Genomic DNA, 6,643 nt, shown 5'->3' with positions numbered 1-6,643 from the left:
CACAAATCCCATATCCCCTTATTATCTATACGCTATTTGCACAGGCTTGCAATATTTCATTAATACGACTGCATCACTATTTTTTAAATCAAAATATATTTATGGTGTGCATCATGGAGCACTTTTTACAGTGTACCACGTGACTTGTTTCATTTATACATACGAACAGATTTTCATATAAATAAATAATAACTAAGTTTACATAAGTTTGCTGAAAAAATGAGCGAGATCGCGCTTGTCTTTATTTTTTGCACTATAAATATATTAAAGGTTCTTTTTATCCATTTACTGTTGAACGTAGCCGATGTATTTAAGAATGAAATAATAAAAATATACGATAAAAAAACAACATGTCCTTCTTCTTTTGAGTTCATATTGAGTTTACTAAAAAAAATATAGAATCAAACATATGGGCTAGAAAACTACGCTACAGAGTAAAATGTTGAGTTATACATTTATTGTACAGTTTTTTTTTAACAATATATATTGTAATTTGACTCTAAAACGTCAGTCATACTTATTATAATATACGATATTATTTGTCATATTCTTTTTTTCTTTAAATTCATATTGAGTTCTTACTAAATTGTATAGAATAAAACATCTGGACTAGCATAGTTCGCTCCATACTTCGTTATTATTATCATATATATATATATATTGTATATTGGTCATAATCAGATGGTAATTAACCAAATAATTAAAGTACTCAAACTCCAATTTATCTCTTATTCGTAAGCTTAGACCGTCATTATCAAATTATTTCTGCAGAATTTTTAAGATAGATTACATAAAATATAAAATCCTACATAGTATTTTATTTGATACTGTATTATAATTTATAATCTATATATTAAATGTGAATGTCTATGTGTCCTTCAATCACGGTCAAAACAAAATATAGATTTCCCTGTAATTTTTTCATGTAGGTAATTATTTCTCAAAAAACGTTTCTGGTAACATTTTTAAGGGTCCTCCGAGCCATGGCGACCTTTCTATAGCGTTTTTAATACTTTGCAGATACAACCTCAGAACAAATCATCAGATTCAAGATGTCCAATAATAATCTTAAATGCCCATAAATCTTAAGTTGCTTACTTATGGAAAAAAAAGTTTTTTTTAATGTTGTAAAGATTTATATGCTCTCTTGAAGAGTTACATCAGCTGTCCTATTTACACCTCGTCACATAGATGAGTGAAAACGTATAGAAGAAAATGCCTTTTTTTAAATATTTGGATGACATGGTAATTCCTGTTACAATCAAAGACAAATCTAAAAAAAAATATTTTATTCATTATTAAAAAAAAAAGTATTTTCGTTTTCCTTCGAGAAATAAAAAGAAAAACATAAGGAAATTGGATAAAAAAGAAAAGATACTGATGACTTCCATCAATGGAAGTTAAATGATGATTCTTCGCCGGGACTTAACGGAAACTTTTAACCACTCTTCGTTACATCTATCCAGAAAGTGCTATATACAGGAGCGGGGATCAAATTGTCGCCAAAATATTTTTCTACAAAAAACAACACAAAATATACATTTTTTAACTTTTTTATTGAAAATCAAAACTGTGACGAGCATATAGATATAGAGTAGCCATTCATTCGGTATAATCACCGTGGCATCAATAACGGCCTAAATACGGCCTCTGAACCGGCCGCAGGCTCTTCTGACCATTTCATTGTCCATGTTGCCGAATACTTCCTTGATGGAGTACATCAGGCTGGCCTTGGTGCTATGGGGATGTCTATTGGTATGTCTCTCGACATAGACACAGATAAAATAGTCCAAAGGATTAAGGTCGGGAGAGTTAGGAGGCCACAAATCCTTGGTTACGACGTCATAACAGTTCTCGGTTAACCACTGCATGGAGATTTTGGACACATGGCAGGGTGCTGAGTCCTGTCTCCAGCCCCCCCTTGGATCCAGGACAGAACCACCTTCTTCATAACATCCAGGTAGACCTCTGTATTGACCTTTAGACCCGTTTCAAACAAAACTCGGTGTCCCTGACCTTCCTGTCGGCGCCCTCCTCCTTGGATGCCCTCTTTATAGTGGCATCAACATCCCAGGTGTCCTCTAGCTTCTTACGGATGCGCTGAACAGTCCGTAAATTCACTCCTAAGGTTGAAGCAATCGTTGAATTGGAGATTTCACCTCCATTATTAACCAATGCCATTGTTATGTATTTAATATTTCCTTACATGTTTTTATCTTCTTGTATATTCGTCTATGTATTATAAGTACTGTGTTTTACGTATTATAAATAGTCTCGTCTTTTGTAAATATATTAGAGTATAGTTGGAATACACCTGATCTTATAAACAGTGTTACATTATTCCTCCACGTGAATTCTTCTCCTCATGTCTCTTGGTCATCCTGGATCTCTCCTATTATAAATAAGTTTGTGTCTCTCCCTCGTCAAGACGCAACAGCAATGACTACGGCGGACCTCGAAAGCTCCTCGTTCCACTTATAGCTCTTTATCTCCTCATATGATGACGGCATCATACTAACTGAACTACGTATCGACAGCTGACGAGAATAGCTTTCCTATTTGGTAACCGGTTTTTATATTTGATAATGTCGTCTTCAAGTTATCAAGGCTTAAAGTAGGCGAAAATTTGATCCCCGCTCCCTGTATATGAAAAGTTCATATATATACATGTAGGTTTTACATTAAGGATCCTTTTAAATATTTCTACATGGCTACAAAAACTCAATTATTTAATGAGATTATGATCATGGGATATGATTAATTATTCAAATATTTATTAGAAACGTTCGTTTACCAAGAAGAATCTCCCTATTCGTCTCTAAGTCTCAGTTTTTCTATTTCTTTCAAAAGAGTTCCAAGGTGGGTTTCAAGAGACTCCCATCTCCTTCACTTAGATACTAATGTAAATGAAGTGCAAACCTCAGAATAGGCTTCCTTAGTGACTAAGAAACGATAAATGAAACAATTGAAGAGCTTCTATCGTATTGAATGAAGATTGGATTGGAGGAATTTCTCTTGGGAATACTAACATCTAGCTCCTAAATAAAGGCAACGGTAACATCTATCAAACATTTATTGGCACACATTTGATAAAAATATAAGTACTAAGTTAATCGATACCCTCTGATCTTTTCTGCAATGGATGGAAATATTGGTATTCTATTCTAAATTTCCAAGAATTTTTGAATGTGACACTTTTGACTCATAATTGCGCATTTCTCTTAATTTTTCATGAAATAGTGTTAATATTTAGTACACAGAGGGTCCTTTTAATTTTTTTTTACATCATTAAAATTTATATATTCAGGTTATTTTATTCAGTTAATAGTAGAATTGCACTTATTTATTTTAAAATATATGGGGTCTGGCTAATTTTAAATTAGATAATTCAAGTTTATTCGATATTTTGTTTCAATATTATTTTAATATCAAGATTTGATATAATTTTTAGTGACATTACATTTTTTCACTTTTTTTTTATTTATACAAGTGTATAATTTAGAAGGATGAAGTGCATCAGGAAAGGGATGATGAGGATTCACACCGTTCTTCAAACAGATGGTTGGTAAAATCAAATCAAAGGTAGGCTTAAGTATTAATCAAGGATCTTGTATTATTTCAAAAAGTGAAATAAGGTTCAACGCGTGAGATCAAAGAAACGCCGATTTACATACCATGCTCTCTCCCGATTCAAGTTATGACAATAGAACCATTGCCAGCAACATCGAATTATGAATTCGGGCGGTTCAATGCTTGAGGGAACAGCTGAGGGAGATAAAAATAAAATTTCCAGAGGCAGTTATGGTCTTTACTGTGGTTTAAAGTGAAGGCTACATCATCCTAACTCACATCTTCGAAGACGGCTTGAGAGTCAACATCAATGTGAACCTGGACGTGCTTAAGAGTGTGGTGATCCCATGGCGTAGTCATAAAAATTCAGTAATCTTAAGTAACATATTTTCCGATATTATCTTTGTTCGCTCGAATTGAGTCTCCACTCGAACAAAATATCCAAATGGACGAAAGCCCATAAACCTTGGAACCTTGACCGAAACATGATTTATGTATGAAGTTTCATTTTAATTACTCCGTTACAGTAGATTCTTTTTGTCAGGGGCATCATTATAGAATCCAATTTTGAATTAAACTTTAATTCAGATTTAAACAATATAATTGTTGTTGTATAAGTTTAATATCAGAATGCAGATAAATAACTGTTCACTAAATTACATGCTGACAATTTAATACTCATTTAATCTTCTTTTTTATTATATATATATTTCAGTCTATTTTTACAACAGGAGCGACTATTTCTTTGAGGACCTTTTGACAAAACTTCTGTTTTTATAAACAATCAAGTATAATCTTATGATTTTTTTCTAGTAAATCCAAATATTTCAGCATGATGTCCTCTCCGGCAATTATTTAACCTTCTCTCGGTGCCCCCATCTGAACTCACTGGACACTTTGGTTGGTGATATATCGAGAACATCACAAACATTATGTCCCAGAACAACCAAGCCAGACTGAGTGACCCATATACCGAGTATTGGGCGAGCTTCAAACTGCACTTATGGAAAAAGCATACTACCGGTTATGACATCGGTATCGAAGCGGCGATTGAGGCTGAATGCGGAAAAATTGAATAGATGTCAGCTCTACTACATATTTAAGTTGTATTAATCGACTTTTGGAATTAAATTTAAAAAATAGAGCTGTTGTGTTGTTTTCTTTAAGGCGACCATTTAATCCATCCACAGTGGCCATATATTAGAAATGAGTTGTAACTCTATTTTCCCCCAATATTTAGTGTAGAATAGGTGTAAAAAAATATCGATTTGAACATAGTATATTCATAAGGTATTATTACTTAAGTATCAGCCCATTTTAGGTTAGTAAATATTGTAGCACTTGTAATTTTTTATTTCAAATACATATAAAAACAGATAACTTTTTTTTTCTGTTGAAGTCAGGAGACTCATTAAATATTTGAAAAATAAAAATTGAATCCCAGACAAAGTCATGAAAATCATCACTATTTATATTTTGCTACTGTCATTCATTTCCGCTAATGGAAAAGGTTTGTTCATTTAGATTTCATTTACTTTTATCACAAATATATCTATGAACATTATTGGAATGTACTACTTCGTCTGGAGGTTGCTTATTTCCGTTCACATACTATGAGACAAATAAAATGTACACTATTGTTGACACCCATATCCTTCCTAGGCCTTGGTTCTATTTAAAAAATGGTGGGTGGGACTATTGATCAGGTGATTGATTGTTTTGGTAAGTGTCATAAATTAATTGCATAAGTATGAAAGAAGATTAAATATTTTTTCTCAACACTGTGGAGTATCCAACGATATAGGAAACTCATATAAACAGCAAAGGGAGGTCTCAGAGGGACGTTTTGATAATGCCGTATTCCCCTGGCATACACGTATATAAGATATAACAAAAAGTATTGAGTAATGGAGTTATCTTAAGCAATAATCGTGTATTTACTACAGCTAATTATAAAGGATATTATCACCAATATGGAATTAAAGTAAGTGTAATATATTTGTTGAACTGACCTCCAATGATGATATTCTATATTTTTGCAATAATATGGCAATGATTACAATTAAAACTGTCTTTTTTTCATAAGGATGCTGAAGCAGGTAAAAACAATTATGCCGAGGGTTTTCAAGAAGGAAGGATTAAAAGTTTTGTTGTGCATGAGGGTTACAGGCATAGAACAGGTGAAAACAAAATTGCCATAATTGGCCTACATAACAGATTAGTATGGAATGATAGAGTCCCACCTATTTGCTTTTCCAATTAAGGACAAACAATCAGCAACTTGTAAGTGTACAAATAGGTGAAAATGAAGGAGGACCATTGACCGTATGTCAAGATTCAAAAAGATGTGTCGGACATAAATAAAAATATAAATATTCTTGTTTTTAGAAATATTTCAACACATTTAAAATGGATCTATAATTATATTTAAATTATATATATCAGATTGAAAATAAGTTTTTTGAAGTATATTTGTGCATGCACTTAAATTTAAGATATTTCATTAATCAACAAACCACTATGTTGATAAATTAAGGAGTTTATTTTGTGTTGACTTGCCTTCATCAAATTTATTCTCTCTTTCTGTTGAAATATAAAATTCTTTTTTTTTTTTTAAATTCTTATACCAAATTTTTTAGAGCATTTTTATGTTGATTTGCCAGCGTTAACTTAATCGAACTGGCAAAAAAGAACCACCTTTTGATAGGATTTTGATACACAATATCCAAATTGGGTTTTTATTTTTACGTGCCACAATGAATTTAATACAGCATGTACTTAGGACCTCTAAGATTTTGGGACTTGTATTATTTTTCAACACAAACTTTTTTAAGATAAACATTTTCTAAACGTAGGGATTTACTTTCCTGAAAAAAGAGCAATAAAGAAAGAAAAAAATTTCTTTTTGTTCAGCCTTTAAGATTGAGGGTAGAATTATTTCATTAATTGGATTTATTTGAATTTGACATATTCGAAGCTCCTCATTATCCTTATCTTCTATTTTTTTTTTTTTATCATCTCCATTAAATGAAAGTTTCATCCTCCAAATTAAGCCTCTCATCTATGAAATGAT

The 6,643-nt window shown here is 32.0% G+C and overlaps 1 long non-coding RNA gene across 2 annotated transcripts; it reads left to right on the top strand.

The window, feature by feature from the left end:
- Positions 1-2,187: 2,187 nt before the first annotated feature.
- On the top strand, positions 2,188-6,071 carry LOC121124663 (uncharacterized). 2 transcript variants are annotated; one of them, XR_005866367.2, is made up of 3 exons: positions 2,188-2,669; positions 2,781-5,554; positions 5,657-6,071. It is a non-coding gene; the product is annotated as an uncharacterized lncRNA (long non-coding RNA). The 2 variants fall into 2 exon arrangements; XR_005866366.2 differs by having other exon boundaries at positions 2,188-3,054; positions 3,491-5,554.
- Positions 6,072-6,643: the final 572 nt, after the last annotated feature.

The sequence above is a fragment of the Lepeophtheirus salmonis genome, chromosome 9 (genome assembly GCF_016086655.4).
Source record: "Lepeophtheirus salmonis chromosome 9, UVic_Lsal_1.4, whole genome shotgun sequence".
NCBI classification, from domain to species: Eukaryota; Metazoa; Arthropoda; class Copepoda; order Siphonostomatoida; family Caligidae; genus Lepeophtheirus; species Lepeophtheirus salmonis.
The sequence above is the reverse complement of the archived record's forward strand: the minus strand, read 5'-3'. Positions and strand labels throughout refer to the sequence as shown.